General features: G+C 45.3%; 1 protein-coding gene across 1 annotated transcript in view; it reads right to left on the bottom strand.

Annotated features, from left to right (window-relative positions):
* Positions 1–4,605, bottom strand: part of Myo18a (myosin XVIIIA) — a 98,354-nt gene extending 93,749 nt beyond the window's left edge. Inside the window, exon 1 of the mRNA XM_077800977.1 lies at positions 4,589–4,605. The gene's annotated coding sequence lies outside the window, so the exon portion shown is untranslated. The remainder of the gene's footprint in view (positions 1–4,588) is intronic.
* Positions 4,606–19,814: the final 15,209 nt, after the last annotated feature.

Raw genomic sequence — 19,814 nt, 5'->3', positions numbered from 1 at the left:
TATTTTAAAATAATGTATTTAGTAATAAATAGGTAAATATTACACACACATACATACACACACACAAAAAAAATGAGCTTTTAAAAATTAGTCTGGGGCCAAGTGTAATGCACACTAATAGTCTCAGTGGCTCAGGAGGCTGAGGCAGGAGGATGGCAAGTTCAAGGCCAGCCTCAGCAACTTAGTAAGGTCCTAAGCAACTTAATGAGACCTTGTCTTAAAATAATAATAATGATGATGATGATGATAATAATAATAATAAAGACTGGAGATGTATCTCAGTGGTAAAGAGCCCCTAGATTCAATCCCCAGTATCCACCCTCATCCCCCTCTACCCAGGAAAAAATGTATCTGGTTGTCCCTGGGGAGTAGGTGGCAATGGGAAAAGTCACACTTAAGTTTTCCACTGAATACATTTCCTAATGATTCAACTACCCACCCCCCATGTTACTTTCCTAACTTTAAAGATTTAAAAAACAAAACAAAAAGTGAAGTTTTGATAGAGTGGCAAGCAATCCATTCGCATTAAAGTTGTAAACAGGGTTTGCAAGGATCAATTTAAAGTTGCCTTCCTGTCTTAAAAGTTGAATTCAGTGACTTTGGGGACCTGGTTAAGAGACTTTACTGGTATCTTATGGCTTTAAGTAGGGACAGATTTAAATGGGTCACCCTGCAGCTGGCAAAGCAGAAACCCCAGGAAATGGAAACTATAACATTAGCTTCCCAGGACAGGGGCAGACAGGGGCACCCAGACTTGGCTGCTATGGTCAGTTCCCCACCTCCCACCGGCAGACCACACTCATAAATACATACAAAGGAAATACTTTCCCAGGAGAGCCGACCTCTCTCCCTTGGCTTCTGACCTCCTAGAGCGGCGGCTCCCTATAGCCCAAGGCCCCTATCTTGTCCCAAGCCCGCACCGGAGATCGCAGCTCCGGCTCAGAGGTGTTGCACAACACCTGGCCCGGCCCGCCGCGCGGCCCCAGCGAGAGCGGCCAGTCGCCGCCGCCGCGCTGATCCCGCCGGTTCTGCTGAGCTCCGCAGCGCCGCGTGACTCACCTCCAGGTCACACGGAGCTTATCTGGCTCCAGGTGTGCACCCTGCTCCGAATGCACGCTTCTCGCATGACATCAGCTGGCCCGCCCGCCCCAGCGCCGGGAGCCCGGGAGCCCGGGAGCCCGGCAGCCCTTAGCATTTTCCCTCGGCCTGGCCGGCGCAGCCACAGCCGCAGCCCCAAGTGGCGTCTTTTGCCGCGATAGGGTCTCACTTGGGACGCAGCAACGTGCCAGCCCCGACAGAACCTATGCGGGGAGAGAAAGTACTAACCCCGGTCCAAAACGGGGCCTGCCCACAGACCAGTTCCGCTATGCTCCCCTTGCCACACGCCCCCTTCTGTGTGACCTTGAGCAAGTGGCATCTCCTCTCTAGACTCCGCTATTCCAACCACACAGATTCTCCCAAGGGTAGGCATGCCTGCGAGAGCAGGCATGGCCCCAAGCCTTTGTTGCATAGGTATTGCACTCTACTACAAACTGCAGGTTCTCATCCTGCTCTGCCTTCCATGTGCTGTGTGACCTTGAACCCATCATCTAACATTTTTGAATACCAGAGAAAAATAAAAATAATCCCTTGCAAGTGATGATGAAGTATCTGGCAGAGAAAATGGGACTTGGCCCTATTAAAATCATCAGACTTGAACTGCTGCCTGACTCTCAAGTTTGAAATGTCAAGGAAATGTGAATAATTTACAAACCACACAATTCCTACCTCCTCAAAGGGCAGGGAAATTAAAGGTGAATGGGAGAAGTGAAAACTAACCAGGTCTAAGTCCCACTCCACCAACTAAGTCCTACCTGGGCACCACCCTACCCTCAAATTCAGACTACCTCAAAAAATGATAATGGTACCTCAGTAAAGCTGGGGTGGAGGGGATGGTGATCAAAGTGGGGTACTACATAGAGATCTTAGAGCACGCAGGGCCTGGCCCAAAGCAGACCTGAAAAACCCCTATCCTGAGCCCTATGGGAATCTGTCAATCATAGCCCACAGTGAGTCCCCTCAAATCTTTAAACCTGGCCCCAGCCCCTTGGCTTCACCCACCACAACTAGGGTAGGCCTGAGACAAGGTCTGCAGCCCAGGGCCACCAACAGGACCCAGCTCACATGCATGCTTTGATTTCTGTCTGTGGCATTCACTCAAGGCTAGGGCGACTGACTGGGAGCAGACTTCTCTGGTTTGAAGGAGGAAGAACACCCCACAGCTGCATTGGAGACATGTGACACACCAAGTCAGGATCAAGGCTTCCAGAATCCCAACAACTCCCTGTTCCTAAGCCCAAGTTCTGCCCCTCCAAGTCAGGTACCTGCCTCTGAGGGACCCCAGAGTTTTCAAGCCCAACTTCTAAAGGCATGCCCACCTCAATGAGCAGCCTCAAGCAAGGCCAGTGAAAGAGGTTCTGGAAAACAGCTTAGTTGCCCAGACTACTCATGAATGCTCGGAGAGCAGGTAGGAGTCAGGAAGGTCATAATACACGTAATGATTTCTAACAAGAGTCTGGAGCAGGGGAGGAAGCCCTCAGGCATACACCCTGGCACCTGAGCCAGGTCTGGAGAGAGTAAACAAACTAGACACTCAGAACTGCTGGGCACCTGGTCATCAACTGTCCAAAGTTCAAAGATCCTAAAGGAAGTGACCTCTAGCCTATGACCCTCCCACTCCCACCATTTACCCCTAGCCACAATCCTTCTCATTCCCTAATCTCCTTAACATAACAGCTTACCCCAAAGCCATTGTCTCCCTGGAATTGAGTCCCCACTTAAATATCCTCAATCCCAAATGGACAAGCATACCTCCACCCAAGGCTATATATAACCAGCCAAGTCATGTCCAGCAACCAGGAGGATGTTTCCTGGAAAGCCTCATCACAAAAGGACAGAAGGGAAGCTGAGGAGGTGGCAGGCCTTTGACAAAGAGCCAGCAAGGCTTGTCAGGAAGCCAGAGACCTCAGGAGAGTAACTTTCAGAATCCCCAAATAGAAAGTAGCCCCTGAACCAGAAAGGGTGGAGAATGTTAGACCATGCCTGTTGTTATGGCAACAGGACACCAACCTGCTCAAGAAAGGGCTCCACATCCCATAAGCACAAGGAAAGCCAGCCTGATTCAATATCCTCTCGATTCAGTATCCTGCTAAGGTGATCTTGTTCTTATTCGCCTGGATGACCTTACCTTACCTTTCAATACAGTCATCGTACATACATATATGCTTGCCACAGTTCCCTCTCCCATAAGGGCATTTATTTACATGATCTCCTTTGCCACAGACATGCCAGGGACACCATGAGAAAACATGCAAAGGAGCCCAAGTCATTGGCAAGGTGAAGAGGGAAGAATCCCAATTCTCATTTTGGGGAACCATCTGAGGACTGGAAGGCCCTTGTCAAAAGAGTCCCTCCAGGAAGCAGCCTTCAGCCCTCTCCACATACACACCAACTATGAGGCCTCCACCAAATACATTTGCAGTTGGCCAAGTGATCAGGCAAAATAAGTACCACTTAAAAAACAGACTATCTTCCTCCCCATCTCTGGCTCATTCTGGCAGCACTTTTACCAACTAATCAGCAGGATACATGTGCCTTGCAACCAAGTGACACCCCACCTCCACCCCCACAACAAAGCCCCAATGTGTGGTGTGTCCTGCAGGCCTTATCTCAGCCAGGAGCATGACCCACTCCTCACTAGGCTTGCTACCAAGTTGCCTGTGCCCCCTATCACGAGGTGGGGGGAGCAGCTGACTCTACCACCTCCCTTTCCATTGGCGAGAAACAACTGGCATGACAGGTTAGCAGGGCGGGGCGTCCGGGGCCTGGGGCAGGCTGTCCGACCTTCCCACACACACACACCCCACCCCTTGCAGGGAAAGGTGAGGTGAGCAGCCAGTCACAGGGGATCGCCTGCACCATCTAATCCCCCAAGCCTACCATCCTCCAGCCCCCATCTTCTGTCCCAAGAAGAGGGGGCCGGGAAGCGGGGTCTCCATTGTTTTGCCAGCTGTCTAGCAGCTGCTCCTTTGAGAAGAGCCCGCTGTCGGCCTGGCAGTGAAAGGGTGAAGGCCTCTGGGAGGGATAAAGGGCTCGGTGGAGGCGCTCCCCTTCCCCGCTGTCTTCCTCAGCGCCTCCCTCGATTGCTCCATCTGGGGGCCTGGGCCTGTCCCCGAGAAGCCCCCCAGCCCCGAGGCTGCAGCCCCCATCCCGCAGCTCTGGGCCACCTGGACTCCTCCAAAGCCCCCAATCCCCCCAAACGTAAGGCCACTCTGTCCTGCCTCCAGCGCCCCCGAGACTGGCCAAAAGGGGCCGGTGCTCTCCCTCCCCGCCCCTCCAGGTCGGCCCCCACCCCCGGCTGTCCAGCCCCGCAGCGCCGCCAGGGACAGGGGACAGGAGCCGGGAGTCCGGGCCCGCCGCTTCCAGGGGACAGGAGAGGAGGAGGCGGCGGGGCCCGCCGCACGGCCAGTCGGTCGGCCAGAGCCCGCCCCACCTCCCCACTGGGCCCAGCTTGCCACCGAGCGGCCGCCCCCCGCAGCCCCCCACTCACCGGCCGCCGGAGCCCGCCCGGCAGGCAGCAGGAGCGGAGACCAGGCATCCACGGCCCCGGCCCGGTTGGGGCTGGAGCGCAGCGCGGCGCAGCGCAGCGCCGCCCCCCGCGACCGCGCGAGCAGAACCGAAAGGGAGCTCCCTGCTGGCGACTCCGGGGATAAACACCCGGCCTGCCCGTCAGCGCTCAGGCGCGCCGCCAGATGCTGGCCATGCGGGCACCCGGGGCTGCCCAGGGAGACTATCCGCAGTGGGCTCTGAGGTCCTTGTCGCCGTATCCGAGAGACTCTGCCTGTAGATCCTGTCACTACTGGCCAAGGGAAGCTGCTGGACACGTCCGAAATATGGAGTGGCCCTGCCCAGAGCAAACACCAGGGTCCTACAGAAAGTATAGAAGTTCTGTCCAAGGCAGGCTCTGGACTTCCCTGTGTTCAGGGTAGTGCTTTCCAGAAGCAACTGAGTCTTTCTGGCCACTTCTTCCCAGAGTGGCTCTGCAGAGGCATACACAGGTCCCCGCTGGGTGGTCCCAAATGACTCAGTTAGATCAGGTACTGTCTTCCAATTCCAAGGTGGCACGGCAGGAATTCACAGGGCAAGGTGGGAACAGGATGGCAATGGCTTGGTCTGAAATACCCCTGTGGCTTTAACAAGGTCCTGGATTCCATTCAAGCACGGAGGAGAAAAGAAAAAAAAGTCAAAATCTTCAACACCTACAATTCCAAATGCTGGTGAGGTTGCAGAGCAGCAGGATTTCTCATTCATTGCTAGTGGGCAAGCAAAATAGTACAGTTACTTTGAAATAGAGTTCCTCACAAAACCTAAGATCTTAATACTGTACAATCCAGCAATATCACTCCTTGGTACTTACTCAAATTAATTGAAAAATTTATGTCCACACAAAAACCTGTGCACAATGTTTATAACAACTTTATTCATGATTGCCAAAACTTGGAAGCAACAAAGCTTTCTTTCTTTTTAAATATTTTTATGTGGACATAATACTTTTATTTTATTTTTATGTGGTGCTGAAGATTGAATCCAATACCTCACACATGCTAGGCGAGCACTCTTCCTCTGAGTCACAACCCCAGCCCAACAAAGTTGATCTTCATTAGGTGAATAGATAAATAAGCTCTGGTATATCCAGATAACAGAATATTACTCAGCACTAAAAAGAAATGAGCTACCAAGCCATGAAAAGACACAAAAGAAACTTTAAAATTACTGAGTAAAAGAAACCTGTTTGAAAAGACTATAAACTACGTGATTTCAATTATATGGCCTTTTGGAAAAGACAAAATTGATGAGATTATTATGGAAATAGTACAAAGATCAATGATAACAGGGTTTAGAGTTGAGGAAGGGATGATTACAGGCAGAGCACAGATTTTTTTAGGATAGTGAAACTATTCTGTATGATACTACAACATCGAATACATGTCATTATATATTTGCCAAAACCCATAATGTACACTAAGAGTGAACCCTCATATATACTCTGGACTTTGGGTGATTATGATGTATCAGTGTAGACTCATTGATTGTAATAAATGTTCTGTGAGTTGCTGGTATAAGATGATAACAGTGGGAGAGGTTGGGGGCAAGGAGTTCAGAGGAACCCTGTGCTTGCCCCTCAATTTTGCTGTGAACCTAACATTGCTTTTAAAATAACATTGCTTTTTAGGGCTGGGGTTGTGGCTCAGTGGTAGAGTGCTGGCCTTGCACATGGGAGACCCTGGGTTCTATCCTCAGCACCATATTAAAAAATAAACAAGGGAAATAAAGGTATTATGTCCAATTACAACTAAAAAATAAATAAAGTTTATTAATTTTTTAAATTAAATTAATTAGTACAGGGGCTGGGGTTGTGGCTCAGTGGCAGAGGGCTCGCCTCGCATGTGTGAGGCCCTGGGTTTAATCCTCAGCACCACATAAAAATAAATAAATAAAATAAAAGTATAAAAATTTTATACGTTCTTACATTCATTAAAAAAATTAGTTAATACATAAATGAACAATATCTGGCAGATAGCAGTCTATGGCTATTGGCTTTATTATATTTGCCAACTCACAGCTGTAAAAATGCAGCACAGAGAAGTTTGTGACTTTCACACAGCCTGCAAGTGGCAGAGTTGGGATTCAAACCTAGGTCCCCTCAAACCTCCAAAGCCCATGTTCTTTTCCCTATACCATGGAAGTGAAGTGAACAGACATGTGAACAACTCTTTTATTTGTGTATGTCCACACATAGGACTCTTGGGGGTAGCATACACTGTCCCTAAGGGCTCCTATTGCTGGAATTGAGAACCAGACACCAGACAGGACTGAAACACCAGGGCAATACCCATACTGACACAATGGTTCTGGTTCTTGGTCACTTGGTTTTAGTCTTTTATTTCTGGAAGGTCAGAATAATACCAGTCCTGGATCTAAATTAAAGTAAAAGTAAGAGCTTGTGATGTAGCTCAGTGGTACAGTACCCACCATTCTCAACGTCCTGGGTTCAATCCTGAGGAGAAAGAAAGAAAAAAAAGAAAGAAGAAAGAAAGAAAAAAAGAAAGAAAGAAAGAAGAGAGAAAAAGAGAAAGAGGGAAAGAGAGAGAGAAGGAGAAAGAGAGAGAGAAAGAGAGAAAGAGAGAAAGAGAGAGAGAGAGAGAGAGAGAAAGAACCTCTCTCCCCCTCACAGAAGAAGTCCAGAGTAGTGTCCACATGAAATAGTCCAGATGGCCATGGAAAGGCCAGTTCTTCCAGAAGATTCCTAAAGGTGTAATCTCCCCCAGAAACATCACTGAGCACAGTGGCACAGATCTGTAGTCCCAGCTAGGTGGGAGGCTGAGGCAAGAGGATCACAAATTCAAGGTCAACCCGGGCAATTTAGGGAGACCTTGTCTCAAAATTAGAAAACGAAAAGGACCAGTGATGCAGTGCAGTAGTAAAGTGATATCTAGCCTGGGCTAGGCCCTAGGTTCAATTTCTAAGCACCACAAAAAATTACATCAACTGACCCTTGAGTATGGGTCAAACACTATGCTAACCTCTTTAACACACTGTCTCATTTAATCTCTGCAATTACCCTATTAGGGAGCTGCTATTATTATCCCCATTTCACAGATTAGAAATCAGGTTTAGGAAAGCCAAGTAATTTGCCCAAGGCAGTGTGGCTAATAAATAGCAGAGCTCCAATCCTTGGTCAGAATCATTTGCTAGGCTGCATCTTGGTAATGATGAATGGAGAGTGCCTGGGATTTGGGACCACACAGAGAGGATGCTTAGCCCTAGCAGCTGCCAGCAAGTTCCTTAGCCTCTCTAAACCTCAATTTCCTCATCTATAAAATGGGAATAATAATAGTGCTTACCTAAGAAGGTTGAGAGAGGATTAAATAAGCAAATTCACTTAAAGCAATTATCCTAGAACTTGAAACACGGTAAGTGGTTAACAAATAAATGTTAGCTATTACTAATCTCTCTGACCCTCCATTTCTTCATCTGTGAAATGGGGGCTGATACTATGTATGGGAAAGAGTTACTATTAGGCTAATAAAGAACAGCAAGTATAAATCACACAAAATGATACCTCTTGCATGGTAAATTACCATACCATGACCCTCAAAAAAAAAAAATGGAGGCAAGGGCTGTAGTCTCAGCTACTTGGGAGGCTGAGGCAGAAGAATCACTTGATTCTAGGAGTTCCAGGCCAGCCTGGGGAACAACAACAATAATAAAAGATTGTCAAAAAAAAAAAAAAAATAAGGCTGGGCTGGAAGTATGCACAAGGTCCTGGGTTTTATCCCCAGCATCAAAAAAAAAAAAAAAAAAAAAAAAGAAGTAAGACTTTTTTTTAAAGGTTCACAGAATACAAAACTCCCTCATATCTGATGTTCTTCAGATGACAAAAGCATATCTTTGAATATCGTTCCTCAAAATGCATGTATTAATTTATCATCTTTTACTCCTTTTCATAGAAGCATGGAGTGTGGGTGAAGAATGCTTTCTAGAAAACTGAAAGCTAAATTCTTAGAGTATTAAGCGAAGATTAATTCAAAAGTAAGTTGCAAATCCCTGAAATGACATTTAAATTTTTTTTATTTGGGGAAGTTAAAACACATAAAAATAAACAACAAAATATAATAAGTCCTTGAGTGTGCATAACACCAGTTCAATAGTTATCAGCTCATGAAATCTTCTCTCAGCTAAGTCTCCACTTCTCTCTCCAAGAATAACTGTGAAGTAAATCCTAGAGATCATGCTCTTTCATCTGAAAATATTTCACTGTGTATCTCTAAAACATAAAAAGTATTTTCATATAAAACCACAATACCACTGTCACTCCTCAAAAAAATTAACAATAATTTATTAATTATGTAAAATACTTAAATGTTCAAATTCTTTTTGGGGGGTGGTACAGGGTATTGAACTCAGGGGCACTCAGCCACTGAGCCACATCCCCAGCCCTATTTTGTATTTTATTTAGAGACAGGGTCTCACTGAGTTGCTTAGCACCTTGCTGTTGCTGAGGCTAGCTTTGAATTTGAGATCTTCCTATCTCAGTCTTCTGAGCCGCTGGGATTACAGGCATGTGCCACCACACCTGGCTTCAAAGTTCAGATTCTAATAATTTGAACATAAACATGTTTCTGAAATAATTTGTTTGAATCAAGATCCACATGTTGTTGGGGCTGGGCATGTGGCTCAAGCGGTAGCGTGCTCACCTGGCATGCGTGCGGCCCGGTTCGATCCTCAGCACCACATACCAACAAAGATGTTGTGTCCGCCGAGAACTAAAAAATAAATAAATATTAAAAATTCTCTCTCTCTCTCTCTCTCTCTCTCTCTCTCTCTCTCTCTCTCCTCTCTCACTCTCTCTTTAAAAAAAAAAAAAGATCCACATGTTGGGGGCTGAGGTTGTAGCTCAGTGGCAGAGTGCTTCCCTAGCACATGTGAAGCACTGAATTCGAACCTCAGTACCACATAAAAATAAATAAATAAAATAAAGGTATTGTGTCCATCTACAGCTAAATATTTTTTTTAAAAAAATTGGAATTAATTCATATGACTTTTAAGTATATTCTAATCTATAGGTTTCCCTTCTAGTCTTTCTTTTTCCTCCTGCAATTTATTTGTGGAAAAAAAAATCCATTTTTTTTTTTGCTATATATTTTTTCACAGTCTGAACATTGCTGATTGCCTCCCCATATAATGGTCAAGTATATTGTTATTTAATATCCTATAAACTGGTAGATAGATCTAGAGGCCTGATCAGATCTGAATTTGATATTTGGGACAAGAACACTTCAGAAGTGAGAGACCATCTTCATTGGGAAGCACGTGGTGTCTGGTTGTCTCTGAAATTATGTTTTAAGACATCAGAAATTTATGCTTGTCTTTAGTTGAAATGTAAGAATATAAAAAGACCTCTTCCATCAACAGATGAATGGGTAAACAAGTGTGGCATATAACACAATGGATATGATTTGGCCATAAAAAGGAATAAAATTCTGATAGATGCTACAACATGGATGAACCCTGAAAACAACATGCTAAGTGAAGGGTGCCAGACATTGAGGACAAATATGGTGTGATTCTACTTATCTGAGATACCTAGACTATGCAAATTCATAGGAAGAAAAAAAAGAATAGAGGTCATTGGGGGCTGGTGGGAGGGAGCAATGGGGAGTCATTATTTAATGGGTTCAGTGTTTCTGTTAGGGATGATGAAAAAGTTCTGGAAATAGCAGTGTTGGTTATATGACATTGTGAATGTACTTCACGTAAGTCATGGTGAATTCTACTGACTTGTTCATCTAATAATGGTTAAAAAGGAACCAGGAATGAAAGCACTGGACTAGCATATGTGAGGCCCTGGGTTCAATCCCCAGCACTGAAAAGAGAAAGGTTAAAATGGTAAGATTTATGTTATTAATATTTTAACACACATATGCTTTTTTTTATGGTGCTGGGGATTGAACCCAGGGCCTTGTGCATGTTAGGGAAGCACTCTACCAACTGAACTACATCCCCAGCCCCTTAACACATACACACATTTTTTAAGAGCCTAGTCATTGCATAAAATATGGCCCCTTTTACAACCCATGAAGGCCTCCATTTATGTGCTGGCCTTTCTCTGAATCTGCAGCCTTACTCCTGTACTTACCTACACATAACTATGGGACTCCTTCTATCTTCCAAGAACTTCCTGACATCTGCCTGACTCTACAGCAATCCATAGTCCCACCAGCCATAAACCCAGCATCCCAGACCACAGACATCTACGAGGTGGACTGTGGAGGTCGCCAGGGCAAGTGTTTCTGGAATCCAAAGGGTGGAGCTGGGTCCTAACTTTGTCACTTGCTTTCCATGAGAGCTTCATCAATGACTCAGTTGCCACTCCTATGAAATTGGACTGCAAACTCTTACCTCGCAGAGTTTTTATAAAGACTGAATTAGGTCATATAATGGCCAAGTACTGTACAAAGAGAGAGCTTTTCACTATTATGCTTGGAATACTTCAAAGGGGATCAACCTAGGATTTAGGTTATAAACTCATTGGAAAATTGTCATCTACTTTGCAAGCTAAATTTTCCTGTGATATCACTCTTAGTAAGACTAATAATTCAGTGACTAACAGTTCTGGTTTGCCTGAGAGTGAGGACATGGGATTTTCAGTGCTAAAACTGGGAGAGTCCCAGGTGTGAGTTAGTACTTCAAACAGTGAACACCTGCTGGGTGTGGCAGTAGGTCTATAATCCAGTGATTTGATAGGCTGAGGCAGGATGATCCCAAGTTTGAGGCCAGCCTCAGCAACTTAGTGAAGCTCTAAGCAACTTAGTGAGACCCTCTATTAAAGTGAAAAATAAAAACGGTTGGGGAAGCTGGGAATGGTGGTGCATGCCTATAATCCCAGTGGCTAGGGCGACTGAGGTAGGAAGATTTTGAGTTCGAAGTCAGTCTTAGCAACTTAGCAAGGCCCTAAGTATCTCAGTGAGATCCTGTCTCTCAATAAAATATAAAAAGTGATGGTGGATGTTGCTCAGGGATTCAGCACCCCTGGGTTCAATCCTCCATACCAAAAATAAATAAATAAATAAACCCAAAAAAAGATGGATGGGGATATAGCTCAGTAATAAACCATTTGTGGGCTCAGTACAAAAAAAAAAAAAAAACAGTGATCTCTCAATTGCCAATTCTAGGAATGAACTCTCAGTCCCACTGATCTTTGCGTATTTGATCTATCTCCTATCTAAAACTGGCCTCCAAACCCACTCTGAATTTCCATGCTGGATATACATCTTCTATTCAAACTTCAATCTTGGCAGTTCTCAGAATTTCTTTCTTTGTCTTCTGCACTTATGATCCTATACCTTTGTAGGAGATCTTGTTCATTCCCAGTTACTTTCCACACAATGGATGAAAATCTCTATTAGCAGACACCACTCTAGTGACAGGTCAAATTGCCAGCATCATTTGCAAGTCCCCAAATCAGTTGTGCCCAAAGCCAAATGTATAGCCGCTCTCCAACTTCTTTCTTTAATAATGACCCTAACACTCAGTCAGTGATGCACAAGTTCATTCTCCCTACCACCTCCATCTCCTTCAGCCCCCATCCATTCAGGCACCAAGGCCTATTGACTCAACTCCATAATAACACTCCAATCTGCATCGTCTGCTCATCCCCACTGTTATTGCCTTTTTACACTCATTAGTTCTTGTCTAGATAACTGCAGCAACCACAGTTACCTGCTTCTACTTCATCCTCTCCAACCCGTTCTCCATGTGGCTGTCAGAGTTATTTTTCTAAGATACAAATCCGATCGTGTTGCCTCCTGGTTTGGATTTCTTGAAAGCTTCCCAATGGCCTAGTGTAGGGGTCAGTAAAATTTTTAGGTTTTGTAGACCAGATGGTCTCTGTCTCAACTATTCAAAAATAGCATCAAAGGCAGCCACAGACAATACATAAATGAATGGGCATGGCTGTGCTCCAATAAAACAGTATTTACAAAAACAGGTGGTAGGGGCTGGGAGTGTAGCTCAGTGGCAGAGCACTTGGCTAGAATGTGGAAGGCCTTGGGTTTGATACCCAGCACTTCGATGACAATGATAGAAAGAAAGAAAGGGGAAAAACAACAGGTGGTGGGACAGATTGGGCCTAAGAACTATAGTTTGCCAACTTCTAGCCTCGGGAATAGAATCCAGGCTTCATCACATAACCAAAGGCCCTTTACAGCAGAAATGGAAATGCTTTATTCTTCCCTGAATACATCACACTCTTCCCCATGTCCTGAGTCTAGGGTGTCCAATGATTCTTCAAGGTCTACTTCAAACATCACTTCCACAACTCCTTTGGGAAGGATTGGTTCTCCCTCACCTATTCCAGCACTTTCTACCTGTTTCTGTTGCCACATCTATCATTCTGAGTGCATATGATATTTCTTTGTAACCATCATTCAACCATGATACTTAAGACCAGTTTTGCTTATAATTCTTCCTCCCTCCCTCCTCATGCCAAGTTCATTGCCTGGATCGTGATGGGTTAGTAATAGCTATTGAGAAACTTTATGTATTTATTTATTTTTGTGGTATGAGGAATTTAACCTAGGTGTGCTTTACCACCATCCTATCCAGTCCTTTTTAAAATTTTATGTATTTATTTATTTGTTTGTTTATTTATTTATTTTTGAGACAGGGTCTTACTAAGTTGCTTAGGGCCTTGCTAAGTTGCATAGGGCCTTTCTTAGTTGCTAAGGCTGACTTGAACTTGTAATCCTCCTGCCTCAGCCTCCCAGATTGCTGGAATTACAGGCATACGTCACTGTGTCTGGTGAGAATTAATGTATTTCCCAAGAGAATAAATGTATTAATTGTTTTTATGGTGCCAGGATATTTTTTTTTTAGAGAGAGAGAATTTTAATATTTATTTTTTAGTTATCGGCGGACACAACATCTTTGTTTGTACGTGGTGCTGAGAATCAAACCCGGGCCACACGCATGCCAGGCGAGCCCGCTACCACTTGAGCCACATCCCCAGCCCCTGGTGCCAGGATATTAAAGTCATATGAAAAGTAGCTGTCCTTTCAGAAGAGATCCCCAATTCCAGTTTGGGAGAAGCAATTGGTTAAGGTCCCTGAAAACAAGAGGGGCCCAGGAGAAGATCACTGATTAGCCAACAATGAGTTTAAGAAAGGGGGACGTGTGTTACATCTCTGCCACATGCAGAACACAGAGCAAGATGCCTTATGAACTATCTCCATTTGGATCCTCCAATAATTCTGCAAGCTGGATCTCATTAAGGTAGATAAATGGGGAATCGAGGCTAATACATTAAAGAAATTGGCAAAGTCCACAGAGCTAGGTAGTGTCAGAGGCAGGACTAAAACCCAGGTCCAGGGACTGGGGGTTTGGCTCAGTGCTAGAGCTTGTGCTTAGCACACATAAGGGTTAGGGTTTAATCCCCAGCAGGAAGAAGAAGAAGGAGGAGGAGGAGGAGGAGGAGGAGGAGGAGGAGGAGGAGGAGGAGGAGGAGGAGAAAGAAGAGAATGAATGGGAAAAAAGAAAGGAAGGAAGGAAGGAAGGGAGAGAGAGAGAGAGAGAGAGAGAGAGAGAGAGAGAGAGAGAGAGAGAGAGAGAGGGAGAGGGAGGGAACACAGAACAGAACAGAATGAGAAGTCAGGTCTCATTAGCTCAAAAAACACAATTTCCACAAATCCAAAGAAGAGGCACCATTATAGGTCTCATGATTTCTCACATAGCTTCTAACATGTCATTTAAACCCTCTCCATCTCAGACTTCCCAGCTATAAAGGAAAAGGATTAATCTTTCTAGCAACAGAGTGAATAAAAGTGTTACATCACCCTCATTTTTTCCTTGGAAAATGGCTCCATATAAAAAAATCTTTTTTTTTTCCATGCTGGGATCAAACCCAAGGCTTCATATATGCCAGGCAAGTGCTCTACCACTGAGTTACACCCCCAGCCCTTTTCTATTTTTATTTTGAAGCAGGGTCTTACTGTTGTCCAGGCTGACCTCAAATTGCAATCCTTCTGCCTCAGCCTTCTGAGAATCCAGAGTGCTGGGGATCGAACACAGGGCCTCATGCATGCTAGGTTAGGGTTGTACCATTAAGTTACATCCCCAGGTGCCTAGCATTTTTAAGCATACCTTCCAGGTGCTAACAGTGCAAGAGATTTTCTGGTGGTTGTATTTAAAGACACAAACAGCTGGGTACCAGGACTTTCACATCTCTAGTTACATTTGATATTGCTCCTTGTCATTTTTAGGCTCAAAAATTGCTTCAGAGGAATGAAATTGACATATGTGAGTGCAACCCCTATTCCATGCAAAACACTAAGTGGAAGAAGAACTGTGTGTCCTTCTGCAAAGCCCATCACTACCAGTCCTCTGGGACCCTGAGATGAAAAGGCCAGTCAGAGACACGTGCAGAGTTACACACACAGGATGGATTTAAATAACTGCTCAAGACTGCAACAAAGAGGAAGTCACAAAACTATGCATGACTAATTATCAAGTGAAGTCTCAGAGGAGAAAAGGAGCAGAGGAGTGGTCAAGAAAGGCTTAAAAAAAAAAAAAAGGTAGTGTGTGAGCATCTAATGGGTTTTCTTTCTTTCTTTTTTTTTTCTTTCCTTTTTAAAATTTTTCCTTTGGTACCTGGGATCAACATGCTACGCAAGCACTCTACCACCGAAGTATGCCTCCATCCCAGAATTAAAATTCTACTTATTGAGGAGTGTCTGTGTGTCTGGCACTTACTTGCATTTTCTTACTTAATCCTCACAATAGGTATTATTAGTCATTTTTTAATAGATAAGCAAACTGTCTCCAAAGCACTAGATAGCCTGCCCAAGGCCAGCAAATAGAAGGGCAGGATTTAGATATTTATATGGTACCAGGGATTGAACCCAGGGGTGTTTAACCACTGAGCCACATCCCCAGCACTTTTTATTTTGAGACAGGACCTCGCTAAATTGCTGAGACTGGCTTTGAATTTCCGATCGCCCTTCTTCAGACTCCAGAGCTTCTGGGATTACAGGCAAACACCACCATGCCCAGCCATGGCACAGCAGGACTTAAATTCTGTTTGGCTCTGACACCTCAAAGTTCAAAAGCTCCCTGGGAGATGCATCAGGAAAGGATGGGAGATGAGGAAGCCCATGGAGGTTCCAGACTAGCTCATAGGGCAGCCAAAATTGAGAGCTTCTATGGAAAAAAGTGGGTGACCATCCCAGGTAGTACATCCAGCCCAGGTAGTACATCCCAATCTGGTTCAGGAGAGGTCTGGGTTGTCTCACAGAAGATGTGAGATGTTGAGGAGCTTCAAGAGAATTATTCCAGGAGAGCTCAAGGGGAGGCAGTGCAGGTTGGAATGGAAGAAGTGGGCAATGCAGAGAGGCGCTTGGCAGGTTCAGAAATAGCAGTCCAGTGAAAGTAGAATGGCAGCCTGAAGCAGGGCATGAAGCAGGGGACAGGTGTAGGAGAGATGAAGAAGGAAGATTTCTATGGAGACTTATCTACTAAAAGCTATCAGAGTCACCGAGGGAGGAGCTGACAATGGATTCTACCATTCTGAGCAAACCAGGCAGCAAGTCAAAGCTATGCCCCAAATGGCTACGTTTAATACAGGGACTGATGTTATTGTTATCTGCTACAATTGGTAATCACTTTACAAGCATAAACCTTCATCCTCATGACATCCTTTTTTCTAACTCTTAAAAATATTTATATTTATGAATTTATGGGTTCTCATGACATTCTTATGGATAGGATCTATTACTATTCCCATTTTTCAGGTAAAGAAACCTGGGTGCAGAGAGGTTAAGGAACTTCTCTGAGGTTACACAGATGGCAAGTGGCAGAGCTGGGATTTGAACCCAGACAGTCTGTTTCCAAAGGCCTTGCTCTTAAACACTTTACTACGCTATATCTGTGGAGGCAACAGCTTCAAGAGGAAGCAGGGCTTCCCACATCCCCCACCCTCTAGGATCAAGCAAGATGGTAGGATTTTTCACTGGGTGGCATTGTCTGGTCAGAACTTAAGTCTCAGCTGGCTGCTTCTCACCACTAAGATGTGAGCTGGTGGCACTGGGGCCTGCCCTGCCCAGGCACTGACCAGCAGGAGTGTACCTGGAACTGAGTCCTTCTTCAGCACAGTGGAACAGGAGAGGATGGGCAGGCAGCCTCAGAAGCAGGATTAGTAGGTACAAGCCACAAAGAGTTCCTAGCAATCCAAGACCCAGTCCAGGTAGTACGTCCCAATCTGGTTCAGGAGGAAGCAGCATACCTCACCTGAACAGGAAGTTCAGAAAGACCAACTCCTCCATGGTCCTGGACACAAAGTAGTGGGCACTGGTGGGACAGAGAGAGGACTAGCAGTAAAACCTATGAAGCACCAAATCTAAACAGAGAGAAATGCTCCACCAGGAAGCACCATGTGGGCAGTGTGAATGGCAAGATCCCAGGTGACTTGCAGGCTGGGGTACCAGGCTATAGCTATGAGGCATCTAGGAAGGACCTCCTTTTCTACTAAGCTGTCCCTCTAGGAAAGAAGAGGAACTGAGGAGTCCCTGCCTGCTGATTTTTGCAAAGAGGTCTCCAGCAGGCACCTCCTCTCTATATCCATTCTCTCCTCTCTCACCCAGACATCACAGAAGGGACAGGGCATGTCACTAGCATATTCCAGAAAGCCCAGAAATGGAAGAGGGAAAGGGCAAGAAGCAGACGGAGTGGTTGGTGCAGCCAGACAGGAACTTGGATGGCTCCCATAGACACATCTCCCGCCGAGGTAACCAGCAGCATGTGGAAGACCAGGAGGATGGAGAGCCTCACCTGCCAACCACAGTGGAAGGATTCCACACTTGAATAAGGGGCCAATGACCAAGTCACTGATCTGGAGGACACAAAACTCACAAGCCTTGAAGGAGAAATTGAGGGGGTAGGGACAGGGAGAGGTGGGGATGGAAACATAAAGCTCCTGCAGTCAGATATTTGCAAAGCTATTTCTGGACCACAGCAAGAGCTCCAGTTCCCATCTGTGCCTGACGCCCAGGCATGCCACTCACTGCCTGACAAGGACGGGAGGAACAAGCTAGAAAAGGACACTCAGGAAGCAGCAGCTCCCAGAAGGAGCCCCAATGCAACCCAAAATTAACCAACAGGCAACACCTTTATCTTGCAATTAGACTTCTATAGAAATATTCCTTAATAGGCATTTGGGGCCTTGCAAGTGTCCTGGGCATTTTCTTGAGACCTCCGTCATACCGGGCATATTTTTCCTAAGATGCCAGAGTGGGCAAGGCATGACTATGCATTAGATTGTTTTCCCTCCAGATTCCAGAGAAACATATGATTTTTGTCACTATGTCAGGGGTTGGTAAAGACAAGTCTCATGTTCCCCTGACCCTGACCAGTGAATGCTCTTTAAGGGCTCACACTGGCAGAACATCTCATCTTATTTTACATTTCTGCAGCTTCTGGCCCTGGAAATTACTGAAAACATTTGCAAGGGATAGTTGAGGGGAGCATTTACACCCACCAACACCCTCTCTTCAGCCTTCCAAATATACACACAATCTGGATGTAGCAGCAGCAGCGCACACACCCAGAACCAGGATGAGATAAGCCTGCATTGCAACTGATGGTCTTCCCTATTCCCCTCCTACGTGGCATCATGGAGCTGCTGCTGGTACCCTCCCTCTTCTACCCTAGCTTTCAGGAAGCCCTTGCTCCACTGCAGTCAGGGTGCTGTTCTTCTCCTCTCCTTGATTAAAATGTTCTTTGTGACCTCAAGTTACCTCAAACCTCTTGCAGGTTGGTTCTGGCAAATGCACTCTGTTAGGATGGTCATGAGCATGTTCAATCCAGCATGTTCATGTGGCTCAGTGGTAAAGTGCCCAGTACAAAAAAAAAAAAAAAAAAGTGCTTGGCATATAGTAAGCGCTTCATTAATCATAGGTATTAGTATCTGTGCCCCAAACTTACCCTTCTTCCTGTCTTGGTGAACAGCAACTTATTCTCTCAGGAAGGAAAGGTGTAGTGGCTATGATGAGAAGGCAGTGGTTGGTGGAGATACTAAGGAGGGAGCATCAAGGGGACTTGGTTACCAATTAAATGTAAAGAAGAAGCAAAAAGATGGAATTGTGGGTAGTGATCAGGATTTGGGCTTGGATGCTGGTGCTGTTCACCAAGACAGGAAGAAGGGTAAGTTTGGGGGACAGATAATAATATCTATGATTAATGAAACACTTACTATATGCCAAGAACTTTTTTTTAAACTGGGGCACTTTACCACTGAGCTACATGCCCAGTCCTTTCTATTTTTTATTTTGAGACAGGGTCTCACTCAGTTACCCAGCCTGGCCTCAAACTTGTGATCCTCCTACCTTATCTTCATGAGTTGCTGATATTATGGACATGTGCCACTGCACCTGGCTGCAAGGAACTTTTCTATATCCTTTAGGTATACTAACTCAAGTAACCCATGAGCTAAAAGCCATTATTATCTCCATTAAACAGATGAAGAAATGGAAACATAGAGAAGTCAAGCAACTTGCCCAAGGTCACACAGCTTTGGACATCTAAATCCAAGTCTGAGTTTATAACCATTAGGCTTCTTCAGGAAGAGAAGATACTGGAAACTCCCAGATTGATTATACAAGCTATCTTCCTCCAAGGAAGTAGGAGCTACCATAGGGCTAGCATTCTGTGTTGGCCTCCTCAGTCAAAGAGGGGACACCCAGAAGATGGGGGCCTCTAGAACTTTTTTCTTTTCTTGATAAGAAAAACCAGCCAGGTGTTGGTGGAAAGAGGAAACTACCTATCCATCATTGATCAAATGTGTATTAACCAGCCAGGTACATGCCTGTAATCTCAGCTACTCATGAGACTGAGGGAGGAGGATTGCAAGTTTGAGGCTAGCTTGAGCAACCTTGTCTCAAAAAATAAAAAGGGCTCAGTGGTAGAGTTCAATCCTGGGTCCAAACCCCATTAAAACACACACACACACACACACACACACACACACACACACACATTAATCAGTGGTAGAGCCCATGCTTAGAACATAGGAGGCCCTGTGTTCAATCCTCAGAACCAAAAAAAAAAAAAAAAAAAAAAAAACCAAGAGTATTAATCCTCCTCTGGTGGGCTTCCTACTCATCCTGGTCAGTCCTCCACCTGAGACAGATTGAAACTCATTTGGTAGTTCCCCCTGTCTGCCTCTC

The sequence above is a fragment of the Urocitellus parryii genome, chromosome 7 (assembly GCF_045843805.1).
Source record: "Urocitellus parryii isolate mUroPar1 chromosome 7, mUroPar1.hap1, whole genome shotgun sequence".
Taxonomy (NCBI): domain Eukaryota; kingdom Metazoa; phylum Chordata; class Mammalia; order Rodentia; family Sciuridae; genus Urocitellus; species Urocitellus parryii.
This window is presented reverse-complemented; position numbering and strand designations above follow the sequence as displayed.